Genomic DNA, 22,111 nt, shown 5'->3' with positions numbered 1-22,111 from the left:
ACATAAGGAAATGTTTTCGTGTTGGTTCTTAGACAAAACATGTTAATTTTGGATAAGTTAAAGTCTAACGTGTTAAATTTAGCTTTGACTGAGATCTATGAGATAAACAGGTCTACCATAAAATACTTCATGAGGGAAACTGCATGACAAATAGTATTTGTGCTTTCAAAGATAACTTACATTCCTTTGGCTCAGGCTTCTTCAAATCTGTTTTTCTTCATCTAAATTACATTAATGTGAAAAAAGACACATTAAGCATTTTCAAAACAAGAAAGGTATTCCCTTTTTAAAACATTTAATTGAAAAGTAAAGATTTTATAGATCAAGGTATACAACATAATTTGTTATATGTATATACTGTGTATATTCACAGTTAAATTATCACACCCATCACCACTCTTGCTGTATATAAGATTCTAAGAACTTGTTTATCTTATAATTGAAAGTTTGTATCCTTGCTCAGTATCTTCCCATTTCCCTTACCCCTCAGAACTTGGCAACCATTATACTACTGCTTTGATGAGTCTAACTTTTTTAAACTTCACATAAAAAGTGAGACCATAAAGTATTTGTCTTTCTGTGTTCAGCTTATTTCACTTAGCATAATGTATTCCAGGTTCACTCATGTTGTTGCAAATGACAGGATTTCCTTCTTTTATGGATGAATAATATTCCATTTTGTGTATTTCTTTATTCACTTTCTGTCAATTGACACTTAGGTTGTTATCTTGGCTATTGTGAATAATGCTGTAATGAACATGGGGACACAGATATCTCTTCAATATATTATTTTCTTTTTTTGGATATGTACCCAGAAGTGGGATTGCTAGATTGATCATATAGTTCTATTTTTAATTTTTTGAGGAACCTCTATACTGTTTTCCATAGTGGCTATACCAATTTACATCCCAACCAACAGTGTACAAAGGTTTCCTTTTGTACATATCCTTGCCAACACCTGTTATCTCTTGTCATTTTGGTAACAGCCATCCTTAACAGGTGTGAGGCTCATTGTGGTTTTGATTTGCATTTCCCTGATGATTAGTGATGTTGAGCACTTTTTCCTATAACTATTAGCTATTTTAGAAACTATTTGCATGTCTTTTTTGAAGAAATGTCAATTCAGGTGTAAAGGTATTACTTTTGTTCACCAAAGGTAGGATATTCAAAATGTGAAAATAACACAATAGTCAATAGTAAGTATACTGTGGAAATCGGTTTTCTAGTACAGTTATCTCTTATCTATGAAATGCCCATTTGTTTGTAACACAGGATTGTCATTGGTACACAATCACTGAATCAACACATCATTAAATTAGACTTTTCAAATTTTTCAACTGACTTACACCTTAGGCAAAAGAACTTAAAGGTATGAAGTAAGTAGGAATTGAGTGTTACCATAAGCGGCCCATCACGAATGGCAACTTTCTTCATAATGCTTTATTTTTGTGAATTTACCGTCTACATTAAACATACCTATGTTTGTTTCAATATCAAATTTATGCTCTCAGTTTTAATTCTGAAAAACTGACGTTCCAAGAAAAGACATTATGTTTACCCTGTGGCTTCATTTATCCTCTGGCACACCACCACATAGCTATCTATAGTTTCCAATATGTTTAGAAAAATGCTTCTTTCTTTCCTAACATGTCTAATATTATCATACTTTCTTTTAATTCTTCAGCCATGGTTTCCTTCAGTTCTTTGAATAGGTTTACAATAACTGATTTAAAGTTTCACCTAGTAGCACAATATCTAGGTTTCCTCAGTGACAGTTTTTATTGACTGCTTATGTCCCTGAAGTAAGTGCTACAGTTTACTGTTAGTTGTATTTTAGTTTTTTTTTGTGGAAAACTAGACATTTTAAAGAACATAAAGTAGAAAGTTTGGAAATCAGATCTCTTCTCCCCCAAGGTTTGTTGTTACTGTTTGTTTAGTGACTTTCCTGGACTAGTTCTGTAAAGCCTACAATCCCTGTCATGTGTGTCCATTGAAGTATCTGTTCAACTACTTAGTGGTCAGCTAATGACTGGCATATTTTCTAAAATTTTTGAACCAAGAGATCTTTTATCCTTTGCCAAAGGGCCCTGTGTTGGGTATGCCTTCAGTGCTCTGACAGTTTATAATTCTGCCTTAGCTTCACTTCCTGCTTCCACAGGTTCTACAAGTCAGCCACCTTAGATAGATGCAGTATTAAACAATTGCTGCTGCTTGTTTTCCACAAATGTCCTGTGAATAGGGACTTTTCCACTGACTCAGATCAAATAAAGACAAGACTTGTAAATGGGGCCTTCCCAAGGAGCTGCCAGACAGGTCAAATAGTGACCATTATCTGGGGATAAGATATTTGAGGAGCTTGCAGGGGTTCTTAATCTAGAGTCTATTACGAGGTCCTAGTCTACAGTCCAAGGATAGATTTCAGGGGTGTTATGAAACAGACTTGTACTTTCCCAGCCAATGATAGTTGATAGTCCTTGAATATTCTTAAGACCTAACACCATAAAAACCCTAGAAGAAAACCTAGGCAAAACCATTCAGGACATAGGCATAGGCAAGGACTTTATGACTAAAACACCAAAAGCATTGGCAACAAAAGCTGAAATAGATAAAGGGGACCTAATTCAACTTCAGAGCCTCTGCACAGCAAAAGAAACAATCATTAGAGTGAATCAGCAACCAACAGAATGGGAAAAAATTTTTGCAATCTATCCATCTGACAAAGAATCTACAAAGAACTAAAACAGATTTACAAGAAAAAAAAAACAAGCCCATTCAAAAGTGGGCAAAGGATATGAAGAGACACTTTACAAATGAAGACATATATGAGGCCAACAAACATGTGAAAAAATGCTCATCATCACTGGTCATTAGAGAAATGCAAATCAAAACTACATTGAGATACCATCTCATGCCAGTTAGAATGGTGATCATTAAAAACTCTGGAGACAACAGATGCCAGAGAGGATGTGGAGAAATAGGAACACTTTTATACTGTTGCTGGGAGTGTAAATTAGTTCAACCACTGTGGAAGACAGTGTGGCGATTCCTCAAGGACCTAGAAATAGAAATTCCATTTGACCCAGCAATCCCATTACTCGATATATATCCAAAGGATTATAAATCGTTCTATTATAAGGACACATGCACACGAATGTTCACTGTGGCACTGTTTACAATAGCAAAGACTTGGAACCAACCCAAATGCCCATCGATGATAGACTGGACAAGGAAAATGTGGCACATATACACCATGGAATACTATGCAGCCATAAAAAACCATGAGTCTGTGTCCTTTGTAGGGACATGGATGAACCTGGAAACCATCTTTCTCAGCAAACTGACACAAGAACAGAAAATCAAACACCGAATATTCTCACTCACAAGCAGGTGTTGAACAATGAGAACATACGGACACAGGGAGGGGAGCATCACACACTGGGGTCTGTATGGGACAACTAGGGTAGGGACAGCGGTGGGGTGGAGAGTTGGGGAGGGATAACATGGGGAGAAATGCCAGATACAGGTGATGGGGAGGAAGGCAGCAAACCACATTGCCATGTATGTACCTATGCAACAATCTTGCATGTTCTTCACATGTACCCCAAAACCTAAAATGCAATAAAATACATATTAAAAAAAAAAAAAAAAGAACGTGGCACTATAGGAAGCTTCTATGGAAACCTGAGGAAAGATATGAAACTTCTAATCAGAAAAATGCACTTATGCAAATATTTGCATGAATTTTCACTATTCCTGCCAATCCCCTAAAAGCCATTCTTAGACACTAAATAAAAACCCCATGACTTTAAACATATTAGGAAAAAATAAAAAGTTTATTTAAACATTTTGAAACCTACAGTTTAAAACTAAACAATAGAAAAAGAAGGAATAAATAGTACCAAATAGTTTTTCAAGCATTCCAATCTTCCATAGGAATGGAATCTTAGAGTAAAAGATTAGCAGGTTATTAAAGCCTATGCGATACTTCACTAAGAACCATAAACACGTAGTCCTACCATCTTGAATACAGATACATGTAACCAGGTCAGTCTCTAACTAGCAAACAATATCAGATAAATCCACAATGATTTTATGGTTTCAGTTATACACATAAGAGAAAAAGATACCTACTTTGAGGTAAGGCACAGGAAGAGGAGGTACAACGGGACATCTCACTTATTCTCTGCTTTAAAATCACCCTAGAAAAAAATTCTAGAAACTTTTTAGATTTGTACTGCCCTGAATCCAAAATTCACCCAGTTAGACAGTATTTATACACTCCTGTAGATACCCAAATCCATTGTTTGAAAAAAAACTTGATAGTCATAAATTTACACCTCCCCATTCCCATCATTCCACCACCGCCCCAAAATGGAAAACCAGCAGGACCAGTAAATAACTTTGCTAGTGATAAACACTGCTAGAATTCACATAGTAAAAATTCTATAATGAAGGTGCTACCAAGCCTTCAAGTATTCAAGATTACTGCTCTTGAAAATGGCAAAGCTCCAGAGAGAAATTAGGTTGAAGACGGGATAAGAGAAGAATTTTCCTAGGCCAGGCACAGTGGCTCACGCTGGTAATCCCAGCACTTTGGGAGGGGGAGGCAGGTGGATAACCAGAGGTCAAGAGTTCCAGAGCAGCCTGTCCAACATGGTGAAACCCCCTCTCTACTAAAAATACAAAAATTAGCAAGGCATGGTGGTGGGCACCTGTAATCCCAGCTACTCGGGAGCCTGAGGTAGGAGAATTGCTTGAACCCAGGAGGCAGAGGTTGCAGTGAGCCGATATCACGCCATTGCAAAACTGTCTTGAAGAAAGAGAGAGAAAGAGAGAGAGAAAGGCAGGGAGGGAGGGAAGGAGGGATGGGGAGAGGGATAGGGAGAGGGAGAGGGAGAGGGAGAGGGAAGGAGGGATGGGGAGAAGGAGAGGGAGAGGGATGGGGAGGGGGAGGGGGGGAGAGAGTACTAAGAACCACTGGATTCTATTTGGCGTCCTATCCCATTATGCGGCAAGAGTCTATCATTATTACATAGGGTCACCATCCATCTCTTCTTCTACGATTTTTATTAAAAAATATTGTACTACCACTATTTTCTTTTAACATCTGTTATTTTTTTCTCCTCACTGTAATGGTATATAATTCAAACTGCAGATTCTAGACTATGATATGAGGGAGAGTTCATTTACTTATAAACGTAAAATGATTACATAGAGAACAGTTAGTGAGCATTATGCTAGTATTGTTTTCTGTTTCCTGAGTATACTATAAAATGATCATGCTTTAAAATCTGTCAAAGATTAGTCCCATATTTGGAAAATAATTTTCTTATATTCTAAAACATATTCTGAAGAATAACAGAAGGGAGTTACTAAAATAGGATTTTACAGTGATCACTGAAAAAGAAGTTTTAGGTTCTAAACTTATGTCTTAAAGACAAATCATCAGCTAAAATACTGAGAATTTTGCTTGTTTTTTCTTCAAAGCACAATCCCTCAACATAAAGTAAAAATATGCTGCTCTGTGTAATTCAGGAAACTATTTTAGAATTTTGTTTCTAAATAATAGTATGAAACCTTTACAAGTTTGCTTATATAGTTTGTTTATTAGAGTTGTAGCATTCTTAAAGCTCATGTGAAGAACCACAAGGAACATTCCCATTAGCCTAATCTATGTTTACAATCTTCCTGAAATTATTATAATCCCTAGTACCTAAAGTATCTCAGTTAAATTTGCAATATCCAAGTAAAATGGCTTCATTAACTTTAGGAGGAAAAAAGGTGATCAAACTATTTAATTGTATCATAATTAGTATTTTTAAATTATATAACTTTGTAGCAAGACAATTTTTCTAACTTCATGTTTGAGACACTGAAGTTCAGAAAAAAAAAAAAAAAACCACAACATAGAAGGCACGTGGGCAGTGTGACATAACCAATGTTAATCTAACTGACTTAAGCTGAATGTTTACTGAAGAATGAAAGCACTCTGTCTACACAGCAGACTCTTGCTTGTGTTATTTCCTAGTCTCTTGTCCAGGCTTCATGACATTCACAACATTTAAGGTGCTGGTGAGACATAATTAACTAGACAAAAGAGAAATTTTACCAAGAAAGAGGCCATTCACAGGCCATTAATAGTTTAAAATTGTCAACTGGTAGACCTTTATTTCCCAATGTCTGTTATAGCTAGTCTCCTGACAGGTTCCCTTTTTCACTAGGTTCTCTCCCACTTCAATGTACTTTTGATTGGTACTCACTGACAACTGTATAATGCTCATCCTGACCTCTGTATCTAAGACATTTCTCTGCCTAGACTGCTTTCTCCATCTATGAAAGCTCTACCTAGAGTAAATTCTATTTTGTCTCTAAAGCCCTCCTGTGCAATCTTAGCCCACATTAGTCTATCCAAACAATGAATCCTACAGACATCATTGTCTGTCACTCATTTAGCTGTTGAATCATATGTGACTTCATTATTTGTTTCATGAATCTTGTTGTCTTTTTTTTCCCTCAGCAAGGCAATTTACTTCTATAGAAGGGTGCAGCTCAGAGATGGAACAATGGCAAGTGCATACCTGGACAAGGGAGGGGAAGGGGTACTTATGTCTGACAGAGGTCACCCCTACTGCTGTGTCATTCCCCTATTGGCTAGGGTTAAACCACACAGTCTAGTCTAATTCTGATTGACTATTTTATTTTATTTTATTTTAATTATTTTATTTGATTTATTTCTGAGACAGAGTCTCACTCTATCACCCAGGCTGGAGTGCAGTGGTGCGATATAGGCTCACTGCAACCTCCACCTCCTGGGTTCAAGTGATTCTCCTGACTCAGCCTCCTGAGTAGCTGGGATTACAGGAACACACCACAATGCCTGGCTAATTTTTTATATTTTTTAGTAGAGACAGGGTTTCACCCTGCTGGCCAGGCTGGTCTCAAACTCCTGACCTTGTGATCTGCTCGCCTCAGCCTTCCAAAGTGCTGGGATTACAGGCATGAGCCACCGCAGCTGGCTCCTGATTGACTATTTTAAAGGGAACAAAGTTACAAGCCAGAGTGGCGGGGTAGGTGGTTTGGCAGGATAGATGGTTACGGACAGGTCAGGGCAGGTAAGCAGGGGTCAAAGCAGGTGACCAGAGCAGGTAACCAGGATGAGTCAGGACAGAGCAGGGGACAGGGGGAACAGGTCTGAAATCCTGATTAGAACTGGTGGAAAAGGCTGTTTACTGAAACTACAAGGAAATTAAACTTTAAAATAGAGAATTAAAGAGTAAGTGAGCTGAACATACTGACATACTGATTCTTTGAAGAGAAACTTGGGTTCACTATATCTAACAATCCCCCATCCTGAATTTTTACAGTTTTCTTTTCTTTTTCTCTTCACACTTCCTTAACATGTCTTGGCTCAGGTGTTCTGCTACCCCTTTGACAGCATCCCTGGTGTAATTAATAAACCACTGTTGATCATAATAAATGTAATTAATTTATATTTTGATTAATTTTCACCTACGAAAATATTGACTTAAATCCTGCAGCTATTTGATCTCAGGTTTTAAATTTATTTAGTAACTCCAATAATGTTTATATAAAAATGGAGGTTAAAGGGCCCATGTGAGGCACTTCTTTTTTATGATTTTTTTTTTTTTTTTTTTTTTTTTTTTATCGTGTTGACGGACTGCTAGGGTGAAAGGGATGGCCAATAAGACTAGAGCACATGTGCTGCTCTAATTACTTGGCAAAGCAACCAGCAATAGTCCCCTGCAATACCACCACACATTTGCTTGGGGATGAACAAGGGCGGACTGTGGTAAACTCTTGAAAAGGCTTGGTTTTACTGCACCCTGTTAAGTCTTCAAGGAATGCCAACATTTCCCCCTGCCATGAAAGGTACAAGGTGGGCCGGGCGCGGTAGCTCAAGCCTGTAATCCCAGCACTTTGGGAGGCCAAGGCGGGTGGATCACGAGGTCGAGAGATCGAGACCATCCTGGTCAACATGGTGAAACCCCATCTCTACTAAAAATACAAAAAAAAATTAGCTGGGCATGGTGGCATGTGCCTGTAATCCCAGCTACTCAGGAGGCTGAGGCAGGAGAATTGCGTGAACCCAGGAGGCAGAGGTTGCAGTGAGCCGAGATCGCGCCATTGCACTCCAGCCTGGGTAACAAGAGTGAAACTCCGTCTCAAAAAAAAAAAAAAAAAAAAAAAAAAAAAGAAAGGTACAAGGTAAAGTTAACATTGGGGGCTGACGTGGGCTTTTAACCTCAGGGGAAAACAGTGAAAGAGTCTTACATGACCCATCACCCCAGGGTGTGGGGTTCTGGAAGAAAGCTACCATACAGCTCATGCCTGGTCCATGAGAGGACCACTCAACTGGAAAGGGGACAATCTGAGTCTCTGGCCTGGCTGTGGCACAAGTGTAACAGTTGCTCTTGTTTAGTGTGCAAACAGAGTATCTAATCCATTCCAGCCAAGCATTTGCATCCTGATACCATGTTTCAATTGCTATAGTTTGTTTTAAATCTTTAACCTCTACAGCAACTACTTTGGTTTTAACCTTGGGTAGATGAGAAGAGAAGGTTTGGTTAGTAGAGAATTTAGGAGAGGGAGAAGGGGGTGCAGGAAGTGGAGGAGGCAATAAACCACATTTTAAAGGGATCTATGGAGTCCTTCCCTGAGACTTCTGTTCCTATACCATAGAAATGGCTTAATGAAGGGGAAGAACTCTGGGGAGCAGAGATGGTAATCTGTCTGACAACGGGGAGGGGTAACCCCTTTAGTAAAATGAATATATGGTTTAAAAAACTGCAAGTACTAGTTGGAGCAGTCCATCCTTGCTCTTTAGTGGTCCACAGGACGTTGGACCAACTACAGCATAAAAGCTCTGTATTGAGGGGACATGACTTGTGGTTGACACTAGGCTCTTATTGAAATTTTCCAAGACTAAATGGTCCCAATTCACTAATGTCCAGTCTGAGAAGAGCCAGGAAGGATAGAGGTATTTTTCTGAAGTGAAGAGCTGTCTTTGACTTGGCAAGTCCCCAAAGGGTGTAACAAGGCAAGCATTAAATGTAACAGCTTGAGGCAAAATTGACTTTGTTACATTAATAACTAGATGGTCAGCAACAGAGCAAGGAAAAAAGGAAGAGTAATAGAATAAAGAGCATTAAATCTTTCTTAGCTTTAGTTTAGTAGGGTTTTCCCCTGGGACTATGGCCCATGACTCTGGAGGGGTCGGCACCTTTTTTTTGGGTGTGAGGAGTCCATCCTTTTTCTGCTGTCCAGACTGTGGTCTAAGTCGTTAGGAACACCACGTAAGGTCTTTCCTAGGCCAGTCTGAGCTTTTCCTTCTCTCCAACTTTTGACAAGGACATGGTCCTCAGGCCTGTGCTGGTGTGCTGGAAACTCTGGGGGTGGCACCTTGGTCTGCGCCAACCACCAAGGAAATACTTTGCCAGCTCCTGGGCATTTCCTTCCTTGATCTGTGCACAGATCTGCATGGTCACCACAGTATGTGAGGATCCTCTACCTTAGGTCGCTAGCCAGTTTCCGCATTGCTAAGAGTATGGGCTTATGCCTCACGCCGGGTTAGTCCTGACTTTTCACTCATGAGGCCACCACAAGGAGGCAGTGGGGGGCACCCCTCCTGACGAGAGAGAACCAGAGATCGCCCTGAGAGGGGAATGGAGTCCCAGTATGGGCCACCAAGATTGTTAATAAGTAGAATTTTCAATGCCACAAAAGAAGTAGCACTCGAATATAAATTTCCTCAGCAAGGCAATTTACTTCTATAGAAGAGTGCAGCTCACAGATGGAGCAATGGCAAGTGCAGCAAATCTTGTCTTTTCAACATGACTGCAAGCTTTTTAAAGACATGAAGCCTGCTTTATGCCTATTTTATAGACTTCTCACCCATACCCATAAAAGGGTCTAGTGCAGTATTCTACCCATAACAGTTGTATTACTTATTGAAATAAAATATTAGAACTAGTCATAATATTAAGAGCAGTACTTGCTTAGACTAAGATATAGGTATTGATGTCAACCACAGTCTTAAAATAATACTGGCAAAAAAAGACTTAAGGCTTGAACAAATATTCATTTTAAAAGTCTGTAAGCAAAGGGATAATCATAGTAAAAATTCTACTTTTTTGTTTAGAACTGCAAAGCCATCTCTAAGTGGAACAAGTTAGATACTGCTCCAAAACCCAAATTGATGCATTACCATTCAGTGATATTACTTTTAAAATGTCTACACCCTAGCTAATGATACAGGGCCTCATACTGGTTATATAGAAAACAGGCCAAACAAACAACATTCAAGACCTGCAACCTGACCATACCTGTTATTTCACAGATGCCACTGCCACATTTAGATGTGTCTTTTATTAGAAACAAGTGTATATACTATAAGAAGCAATTTCAAGAAGTGCTTACCTGAAGTGGTTTATATATGCACATATAGACTTAAAGGCCTTACTTATAATATCCCATATGCAACGTTATCTTTCAATTTTCCATCTCTCTAGAAAACACATTTCCTCAGAAACACTCTTTAGAAACTGTCAAAATTGATGTTCTTCTTAAATGCTTTAACACTTCCACCTTTAAAAGGGGGTGAAAAGTCGCATCTGTAATCCCAGTACTTTGGGAGGCCAAGGCAGATGGATCACCTGAGATCAGGAGTTTGGGACTAGCCTGGCCAACATGGTGAAACCCATCTCAACCTACAAAAAAAAAAAAAAAAAAAAAAAATCAGCTGGGCATGATGGCACATGCCTATAATCCCAGCAACTTGGGATGCTGAGGCAGGAGAATTGTTTGAACCTGGGAGGCGAAAGTGGCAGTGAGCTGAGATCGCGCCACTGCACTCCAGCCTGGGTGACAGAGCAAGACTTTATCTCAAAAAAAAAAAAAAAAAAAAAAAAGGTTACTTCTAGCTTTAATGCCTTTACTCTAGTTTACTCATAATCATCAATAGGTTTGGAAAAATAAATACCTCAAAGCCTAAATTAGGCTCTCTCGTAAAAAGGATTTGTGCACCTCTAATACATGTGTAAGATTAATTTGTGAAGGATTTCCAAAATCCTATAAGAAATGAGTTGTTTTAAGTAGAGTCACTATTATGTGCCTTTAAAAAACAAGCTAAGCATAGTGCTTATAGTTAACATTACTATACACTTAAACATTTAGAAGAGAGTAAAATCTCGTGTTTTTTACCACAATAAAAAATAAGTGCCAGGCGTGGTGGCGCATGCCTGTAATCCCAGCACTTTGGGAGGCCGAGGCAGGCAAATCACCTGAGGTCAGGCGTTCAAGACGAGCCTGGCCAACAAGATGCAACCCCATCTCTACAAAAATACAAAAATTAGCCAGGCATGATGGCAGATGCCTGTAATCCCAGCTACTTGGGAGGCTGAGGCAGGAGAATCACTTGAAATGGGAGGCAGAAGCTGCAGTGAGCTAAGATCACACCATTGCACTCCAGCCTGAGTGACAAAGCGAGACTCTATCTCAAAAAAAAAAAAAAAAAAAAAAGTAAAATAAACTAAAATCAGCCTACATATATATGATTAAAGATAAACTGATAAACAAAAACTAGCTGACACTCCAGTTACCTGTGAGAATGTAATTTGCAAATTAAATTGATCATAGTAGGTCTTTCTAAGACAAGGTACAGAAGAGATAAGTATGTACCTTTGTATGACTGTATTATGCAGCCAGTAAGATATTATACCTGGGTCTATCCTTTTGTAGGGTCTGCTCTATAATCTTTGGTATAGAGAATAACTGAGAGCAAACTATATGAAACAAACTTCACACATCTAAGTAGAGGCTATCAGGCCTAAAAAAAAAAGTAAGGATAATTACAGGAGAGTGGCTACATTTATACTCTTTTGGGTAAAGCTACTTGTCCAACAGCTTCCAAAGTTATGTAGAGGCCTCATTCTGAAAACACTGTACAAACGGTTTTCAGTGTTGTCTCTTAGAAGCATTAAAAGGTCACATAGCAGGTCCTCATATTATGAAACTTCATGATATGCATTTGTTTCTGCTAGGAGCTTTCTTTTTTTGTTTTTTTCCTTTGAGACAGGGTCTGACTCGGTCATCCACGCTGGAGTTCAGTGGTGCGATCACAGCTCACTGCAGCCTCGACCTCCTGGGTTCAAGCAATCCTCCCACCTCAGCCTCCCAAGTAGCTGGGACTACAGGTGCGTGCCACTATGCCAAGTTTTAAAAATATATAATTTGTAGAAATAGGGTCTCACTATGTTGTCCAGGCTGGTCTGGAACTACTGGGCTCAAGCAATCCTCATGCCTTGGCCTCTCAAAGTGCTGGAATTACAGGCGTGAACCATAGCACCAGGCCAGAAGAATTATTTTTTTAACAAGAATGTTGTGGCCATTTGTCCTAAAGGAGGGATATCTAAGTTTTTATAATGTAAAACATGTCCCTTGGAGCACTTCTGCTCCAGATCAGGTGCTCAGTCTCCCTTTTCTGCCCTGAATCCATGCTTTACCTCACTTGAATACAATTCATTTTACTCCCTCCCCATTCCCATATGCCCTCTGTCCCTGCCTCAAGTCCCAGGTGACTCTCTTTCTCCACAAAGCCAATGCCTACAATGTGGGAGAGTCGAGTCCCACAAAACAACTTCCCAGACAGGTTAGTAGTTGGAGGAGTTTGTGGAGTAAAGTATACCACAAACCACACATCACCCACCTCATTAGTGTCAGAGAAATAGTATATCATCCCTTTTTGTTCTTGTGAGGATTTTTTTGAGTGGAAAAGTAGAAGAGTGTGTGGTAGATGGATCTGTGAACTCAACCAAAAATTTTAACTACTGACTTCCTCAGTGCCTACCTAACATCAAAGAGCTGTTCCACAAAATCAAGTACTCACTCAAGCTAGCGGCAAGTTTTTTATTGACTTGTTTTGTTTTAATGCAAAAGAAGCTGTGACAAGTTTGTTTTTTAATTTGTTTTTGTCATTATCATGGGGAAACTCATGAAGTATGTTGAGAACACCTACTCATGGAAGAAAGGCCAAGACTTCATGAGATTCTTCTTTAGTGAATAAATCACCAATGCCATCTTCTAACTACCATATAAAAAAGGATGTAAAAAGCACCCATCAATCTAAACACTTTAGTGTTGGTCAAAATCAGCATACACAAAGTGTTTGCCTTGCTACAATGAATTATGTACTGAGGCCCAAGTTTTACCAGCTATGTAACTTATTTGCACCCCAAACCACCTAAACCTAACCGTGTGGTTGTTAGGCTACTATAAGCAATAACGATGCTACAGAAAAGAAACTCACTAATGTAACTAGCACATAAGAATTTCTTTGAGGCAGATACAGTGCTGTGGGACCCCTAGGCTAACAGCATCAAAACCAATTTTTCACAGATTCCATCCTATAACAATGACTCAAAGATCCACTAACACCTAAGCAAAACAGAGAATCTAATGTCACCACCTTGCAGCAATCCTAGATCTCAATAGAAAATAAGTTACTAAAGTTGTATGTAACATCCTTACAAATCACAGTGAAAGTATATGGAATTGCAAGGTGAACTATATAGACTGCTAATTCAATCTCACTACTTTCCATTACTAGAGAACTGGTCAGCATCTTCTGGCAGGATATTGCATAATACAGTTAACTGTGCTCTCCCAGCACTGCATGTGGCTTTGAGTCACAATGTGGATTATCTGTAAAATGAAACAGATAGGGAAAGGCAAGAATCATCAAGACTATCACAGACCTTACTGAAAAAAATTAATATTAGTAGGCCCGTACTCAAGCAGAACTTTTCACTTTTGCCCATCCGCTGAAGATCACAAAGATCCTAAAGCAATATTGCTGATCCCATCAGTTCATAACATCCATCCTTCATCACTGAAAAAAGCTGCAAAACAGATCCAGCTTGATTCCGTCTATTTTACTTTCTAATCTTGAGGACACACAACCTAGAATCTTGTACCAAAAGGCACTTCTAGTCCTTCAAAAATTTCCTTTAAGTTCTAAAACTATGAGTTCCTGAATGGTCTGCCACGAGGCTTTATTTTGCTCACGGCTGTGCTATGATATACACATAAGAAAATGTAAGGATCAGGCCGGGCATGGTGGCTCAAGCCTGTAATCCCAGCACTTTGGGAGGCCGAGGCGGGTGGATCACGAGGTCGAGAGATCGAGACCATCCTGGTCAACAAGGTGAAACCCCGTCTCTACTAAAAATACAAAAAATTAGCTGGGCATGGTGGCGCGTGCCTGTAATCCCAGCTACTCAGGAGGCTGAGGCAGGAGAATTGCCTGAACCCAGGAGGCAGAGGTTGCGGTGAGCCGAGATCGCGCCATTGCACTCCAGCCTGGGTAACAAGAGCGAAACTCCGTCTCAAAAAAAAAGAAAAAGAAAATGTAAGGATCACTGCCCGCTTTACAAATTGATAAGCCTGAAGACTGAGAAAATGTAAAAACCTACTTTAAAGAAACCCAACATTCTGCCAGATACTTTTACTAGCAGTACAAAGCTGAAAACTATCACTGATATCAACTTATCTGAGCAGTTCAAAGTCACAAGGTAGGGGAATGATCCCAAAGGACCAACCAAAACATCACAATAGCTCTGTTGCTTCTCTGTAGTTCTGCTAATTCAAAAAGAAATAACATTTTATAACCGCCAACACTTGGAACTACACATAGCAAGAAACGTGACTTCATCTGCCCAACCATTTGTTTCTTCCCATATTCCCTCCATGTTTTTTAATGGCACCACCATCCTCATGGTTCCTCAGGCTTAGGAACTCTGAATTATGTTCAAAGCCTCTCTTCTTTCACTTCTGCCAAGCAACCAGATTGTTTTTTGTTTTGTTTTGTTTTACTTTGTTTTGTTTTCCTGCAGTGCCTCTCTATGTTTGTGTAGTCACCTAATCACAGGTCCTCATCTAAAAACTATTCCAGCTACCTTTATATTTGATACAAATTCTATAAACCAATGTGTCTTCTCATCCTTTCACCCAAATTAGATACAGTTGTGAATAGGTGAAGAGGGAAAGGGGAAGAGAGTTCTTATATGGGTGATCAAATTTCATAGCCATTCCAACAGAGCTGTTTAACAAACTTTTCTTGAGCACAAGAATAGCTAGGCACAGAGCCAAGAAAAGAAGAGGCAATGATGGAAGCCAAAAACAGGTGAGCTACAATCTTTCCACTCCTACACAAAACCTGGCCCTAGAGTACAAGCCCTTGCATATGCTGATAACTTCTTCCAATTCTTAATTTTGCAACATTCCTATATTCACAAACTCTGCCCTGGGGTGGCTTTTTCACTTCCCAATGCCAGTTTTCCTACTGTCCTCATAACCTTAAGCCTAGTCTCCCTTATTCTGAGACTCTTCTCCCAGTTCATCTATACTCTAGAGGACTCTTCTACAAATCCTGTTCTCTTCCCAATAAAAGAAACTATATAAGCAGATGCAATATCTCTTATCCAGCCTCCCCAGAGGATTCTCAACACGAAGGCTACTTTTAATTTCCTTTAAGTTTTATGATCTTAGAGACCAGAACAAGGGGAGTGGTATGAAGAATGCTGAGAGTGCAAGTTGCTGACTGAAGACAGCTGCTGGGAATCCCCAAGTACTGTGGCAGGGGGTGTGGTGCTGACAGCAATGGGTTTAACAACAACCTAGTAAGACTTCAAGATTTACTGGTCAAACAGACTCTACCAATAATTTCTGTACCTCCTCCATTTAAAAACTTAGTTCCAGTTATTCCTTCCCTATAGCCTTCTCCCTAACCACTCCTTTATTCCATGTCATTTCCACGCACATGTATTTTATGTCTATTTTATTCATCTACAATCATGTATATATTGCTTTGTAAGTATTTCAAGCAACTTTGATAATGTATCATATCTTGAAAAGGACTGTAAGCTCTGTGAGGATAGGACTATTTCTTCTAATTTTTTGGTTTCCAACCATGAAACTTAGGATAATGTATATGCTTTTTTTATAAAAACAGGGTTTTTTTCCAATGACATATAATTTCCACTCAGCTATTCAACACTAACATTTTTAACTTTGAGCAAGTATGAATGTATGAAACACTAAGAGCTGTAGAAAATACACCCACACTTGATACAAAAGATGCCACTTATAGTTGGACCGAACATAAAATATGCTCCACCCAACCAACTATACTATTACACTGTAGCTCTTCCTTCGGGTTCTTTTCTTTATACTACATAAGCTGTGGGTCATTTTTGCTTTTAGCAACACTAACTACAGAAGCTAAACTCTAAATAAGTTTACTGTTGGGAATCTACTCTTCCCACCTACACAACCACTGGTTTCCCACACTGTCTCCAGTGTCCTGTGAGCAACTGCCCAATTACTGATTGTGGAAAGACAGCTTACACATTGAGGGTCCATTCTTGGCAGACGCTGGGTTTTACTGCTGGTCCTCACTTAGCTTAATTGATTCAGAACAGTATTAAAAAGAGACATTATTACACAAGTTTGAAAAAGAGACTATTTAACAAAATTTAAATGTAAAAGCCCTGGTTATTGTGCTACTTTATAACAGGCAAGCATGTGTGACTTCGAGAGTACAGAATAATGCCTATTGAAATCAGGAAAACTTGGGAACTGACTAATCTCATTACACAAGTTTTAGTGTTTCACACATAAATTCTCAAAAAGTAAAATTGTCTATAAATAGGAAATGCAACTCACTTCAAAAATATAATCCACTGAAGCTAAAGGTTTTAGTGTTTGTAACACAAATTCAGTTTCAAAAAGCATACAGTTTTTAAAAAGGCAACACCACAAATATTAGCATGTGCCTGAGTAACACATACTTAGGAAAACAACTCATGCATGGGTAACAGACCATTTTTCACTTTTTCAGTAATGGTCTCTCTTCCCATCGGACTGAGAGATTTCAGCAGAGATTCCTACTTGGCTGCCACCCGCTAACTGAAACCTAAATGCAGCACAAACATAATTCATAAGCAAGAAAAATTATGGGCTAAATTATCACTTCCTTTGGCCATATGAGGTAGAAGGCAAAATAAGCATTGTCTTTTTAACTAAATATACCTTGTCCTACATATACCTTTATGCATGGATATAAAAACAATTTTGTGATTTATAGTTCTCCATCCTTCTAGCTCAGTCACTGAGGGCTTTTACAGAACAACTGACAACTGGGGACATGCCTGCCTTCTTTTCTATCAGTAAGATACAACATCAGATTGTCTTCTAATGGGAATCAACACTGTTTGAGAAAACCACCATATTTTATCTTAAAAAGACTCAACAATTTTTCAGATAGTGTTTTTCTTTTATAAGAAAAACGATACATTATGACAAAGGAATGCAAGTTAGTACCATTACGTTAGTATGGATAAGGAAATCTGTCGTGACCTCGAGGCATCATGCGCTACAGACAGATACATCTTCTGGCTATTCTGGTCAATCGTCATCAAAAAACGTATAATAAAAATACAATAACTTATGTTTAAAATGCAAATTTAATATCACTTTAACCTGAGCTGCACTATCAAATCATCTTTTTGATAGTGCAATAGGATTGCTACAGTTCTGGTGAAAGAAAGTGCCTACTCCCCAACACAACCCAATTCCTCCCAAGCACACTGAAAAACAATAACTTGACTACTGTGGCAAGACGAGAAAGAGTTAACTGTTCAAACACCTCATCAGAGACTCAAAATCTGCATGTTTGGGAGTGGATTTTTAAAAAATACATTTTATTCATTGCAATTTAAAACCATACTTATTGATGTATTTTAACAATAAAGAATCTTCTATGTGCTATGGTCTATACAAAACGTAGTATTGTTAACTTCAAAGGTGGTAAGATGATTAAAATAAAAAGTTCAAGTAACGTGACATGCAGCAGCATTAAAGATAGAAGACTGAAAAGTCCCAATGCCTTAGCAGAATCCTTTTATATTTTTGTTACAGTGGGAAAGTCTTCAAATGAAATCCAGCAACCATAAGCACACATAAAAGCTTTTAAAATCTTTTCACAATACGTTAGTGAAAGAAAGAATCATAAGAGCATTTTTATGGGAACAAAGGGGGCTTTACTTATTAAAATCAATACTATTGACCTTGGCTTAAGGTATCATATTTGTAATGTTTTTAACTCCTAAAATGTATCTCTTACATTTAACAATTTCTGAAAAAGGACCTAAAATCATACCACGGGTTTCCAAGAGTCACCCTCACCCCTCAGCTAAAACCATCCCAAGAACCTCAGACTCTTGGCAACATTCAGTCTCTGTGGTGCTAAGTTAGAATGAACATGCTAAAGCATAATGACACAGAAGCAGGAAGTTTTATACTGAAAAATGGCCTTGAAAATTGCCTTTCCATTACAGTCGCTGAAGTACTCATTCAAGTCGTCACTTCTCTCTAGCCCAGTGGTTCTCAACATGTGGCCCTGTGAACTGTAGCATCAGCATCACCAGGGAACTTGTTAGAAATGCAAATTCACAGCCCCACCCCACACCAACTGAATCAGAAACTCTGGGAATGGGGCCCAGCAATTTGTGTTTTAACTAGCACTACAGATTATGATGTACTCCAAAGTTTGGGAACTAGTCCTCCTTAAACTTTAATGTGCATAAGAATCACCTGGGGAGCCTGTTAAACTGCAGATTCGAATTCAACAAGTCTAAGGCAGGGCCTGAGAGCCTATATTCGTAACCATTTCTAAGGTGATGTCTTCTACAGACTACAATGCAAGGGCTTCTCAAATCTGTTGTTTACTGAAATTACCCAGGGTGCTCATAAAATACAGATTCCAAGGCATTACCCTAGACCAAATTAATTCAAATCTCAAGAGAAAGATTCAGTAGACTATAACCAGTGGTTCACCACCTTGGCTGCACATTAAACTCACCTGGGGAGCTTTTACTAATCCTGATTCCCAGGCCCCATCCAAGACCAATTAAATCAGAATCTCTGGGGTTGGGACTCAGGCATCCATATTTTAAATAACTTCCCAGTGACTCCAATGTGCAGCCAAGGTTAAGAATGACTGCTCTGGAGTCTAACTGGCTCAACACCCGGCACAGTGGATCCCTTTATAGTAGCAAACAGGTTCCTATAAAATAGCTATCTGGGCTCACTGACAAAGAGCTCTGAGTTTAAATAGCAAAATGCAGTAAAGTTTTCCTCATGTCTTGAACCAGATTTCTGTGCACAAACCTGCTTGTACAATGCTCTCTGCAATTGGGTAGGTACTCAAAAAATGGCAGCAACAGTTAAGAATTTGTATCTATATAGCCTGTTCATATATTGACATCCCCTCAATACTGAAACACATAGATGACTTGAAATTTCCAATAACCTTTCAGAGTGGAAGGATAACTAACTGATGGGTCTAGAACTTCTAAACCTAGAAAATGAGGATTTCACCAGTTACAGACATTGAGAGAAAGGTCGTGGAGATGGGTGAAAATAGTGTGCTTTTACATGAGAAGATAAAATTGTCAAAAGCGCATCTTCTGGTGGGCAGAGACAGGACCTGAAATACACTGCTCATGACATGATAATCACTGTGAGAAAAAATCCCAATATATCTATTTATGTCTTATGGCACTTAGGATAAACCCACACTAGTAAGTACACAATGCTGTTAAATGTAAAACAGAAAGACAAATGTGTGGTAGTTACTAAGGCACTGTTAAATGCTTAGTTATTTCCCTCCCATAATCAACAAGTTTTCCTGAATTTTCCACAGTACACCTCAAACATGAATTGAAGATAAATGGAAATAAGACAGTCCACTTTCCACTTAAGTGAACTTTCATTCTGAACTTGGTCATGTTCAGTGTCTACTCTACATTAGCTGTTTTATAGAATACATGACATCTTCAAGGTCTGCTAAATAATAATAGCTATTATTCTTCCACCACTGTTTCAATGTATTCACAGTGGTCAAAAGTGTGTCCTATCATCTGTTTAATTCCACGAAAAAGAACTCCAGGGGCTGGGGTATTTGAAGAGAATACATGTGCAAAGTGGCTACTGTTAAAATATTTTCAAAAGCATTTTCTGTATGAACTGGTCAAGCTCACTTTTCTTTTAAAATTCTTGTTATAGTCATTGAGTTAACCCAAACTCACTTTAAAATGTGTGAAAATAGCACCTCCTGAAAGTGTGTTCTCATATGCTTTGGAGCAATGGAGCGTGAATACTAAAACAGCCTTTGCCAAACTCATGTAACAGCTCAAGAACTAAACAGGAGTGAATTTTTGCAGTCCCATGACTTTGCAGAGCCAACCTAAGTATCACCCCAGGAGTAGCTTTAGTACATCACAGACATCCAAGAGGAGGCAGAAAAGTCACAAATAAGCGACTCAAACTAATAAATATTTCACAGATTTTTTTACATGGCAGTCTTTTCAAAATGAATTTTACTTCTTAACCAAAAAAAATAATTGGCTAAATAAAGGTGTGGACTTAGGATTTAAGCGTCTAGAATTAACACTATGAAATGTATAAAGTTATTTATTTGACAAAGTGTTCTCCTGGATGCTCTTTCTTGCACTTCTCATGAACCAATGCCCAAAGATTAACCAAGTCTAAAATAAAATGCACAGACCACGGAAGAGTCATACAAAAATTAAAGACATTTAAAGCATAAAAGCCAAAGAAAACAAACAGTACAAATGCACAATTTCCAGGACACTTTATTGTAATTTCCACTTTACATATTAATTTAATATTTTAGTCTAGGCAGAAGTGTTTATACTTATCCAATAGTAGTCCAATCCTCTAATCTCACAAAATGAAAAGGAGCAGTTTTAAAAGAACATCAATCCAGGTATTTATGATATGGGGACAAGGTACACTTGTCTTAGCTGGAAAAGGGGCTGTCTTTCAGTACGAGTTTCACTGAAATTTTTCTGTATTATTTTTCTTGTTGATGCTAAGTACTCAAATAAAAGCAATTGCACTTTTTCTCATTCTGCCCTCTCTTGGTCTTTACATTCTGTCTAGCATTTAACTCAAAAAGTCAGTTTACACTCAGTTTACACATTAAAAATAAACCATATGCCCCATCTCCCACACATCCAAATGGACAGGGATTAGAATTAACCTGGCTTTTAGCTGTAACAGTGCTTTTTTAAAATTTTTCAACCACACACTTGAAGGGTAAAATAATTTGAGGTACAAAACCAAAGGAAACTATAACAATTCCTACACATTTACTATTTAAGTGTTTTCAAATCGTCGAGTATAACATGGATTTCTTAAAAAGTGAAATCGACACAAAAGCGAATGCATGCTTAATGTACAAACTGACAGTGGCTCTGTGGGGACAGCTCTCTTTAAATGAGCTATTACCCAGACGGTGGAATGAAAAAAAAAAAAAAAAAAAAAAAAAAAAAGTCGCTTCAAATGTGAGGAAGCCGGCAGTGGGCTCGCTACACGAGAAACACATTTTAATGGGCGTATTTGGATAAAAATAGGTAGTAAGGGAAAATGTGTTTTAAGAAACCTCCCCCTTCCCCAGGGCACAAGGAAATCCAGAGGAAAAGATGGGTAACCTTCTCACAAGCTTCAGAGCTAAGTTCCATCACTAACAGAAGTTGCATAGTTGTTATTTTTCGCCCTGCAATGGGATAGTAGTTCTCCATGCGCAAGGTACGCGGGGCGGGAATACTAGCGGGGCTTTCACTTGGGGTAATGGAAACCAAAGTGAGGAGAGGTCAACACCTTGAGTAACAACCCAGATCTCCAAAACCCTTGCAGGGTGAGTGGTGGTGGGGGTGGTGAAGGAGATAAGAAAAGAGTCAAAACTCCTCGAAGTTATCGCAAAGAGAAAGCTAACACCTCTGGGAGCCCCGGGGCCATCCCTTGCAGCAGCACCCTGCTCCAAGTGTGGGGTACCTGCCTCGGAGGGCAGAAAGCGAAGGGTGCCCTTACTTCAGTTAAGCGGCTCCGGGGACCCGGGCAGCGAGAGGGCAGGGGCATCCGCCGGCCAGGAGGCGGACTCGCACTTTGCCTCAACTCTGAGCCCCATCCCGAGCGCAAGGGAGAGGGCGGCAGAGGGCACGGTACTCAC

The 22,111-nt window shown here is 38.9% G+C and overlaps 1 protein-coding gene and 1 long non-coding RNA gene across 6 annotated transcripts in view; both read right to left on the bottom strand.

Moving 5' to 3' along the window:
* LOC141582782 (uncharacterized) overlaps positions 1 to 22,105 on the bottom strand; it is a 45,718-nt gene extending 23,613 nt beyond the window's left edge. The window contains exon 1 of the long non-coding RNA XR_012515656.1: positions 181 to 22,105. This is a non-coding gene — a long non-coding RNA (uncharacterized LOC141582782). The remainder of the gene's footprint in view (positions 1 to 180) is intronic.
* Positions 1 to 22,111, bottom strand: part of AMMECR1 (AMMECR nuclear protein 1) — a 142,592-nt gene that overhangs the window by 119,952 nt on the left and 529 nt on the right. The window lies entirely within an intron of this gene.

Source organism: Saimiri boliviensis, chromosome X, assembly GCF_048565385.1.
Source record: "Saimiri boliviensis isolate mSaiBol1 chromosome X, mSaiBol1.pri, whole genome shotgun sequence".
NCBI lineage: Eukaryota > Metazoa > Chordata > Mammalia > Primates > Cebidae > Saimiri > Saimiri boliviensis.
The sequence above is the reverse complement of the archived record's forward strand: the minus strand, read 5'-3'. Positions and strand labels throughout refer to the sequence as shown.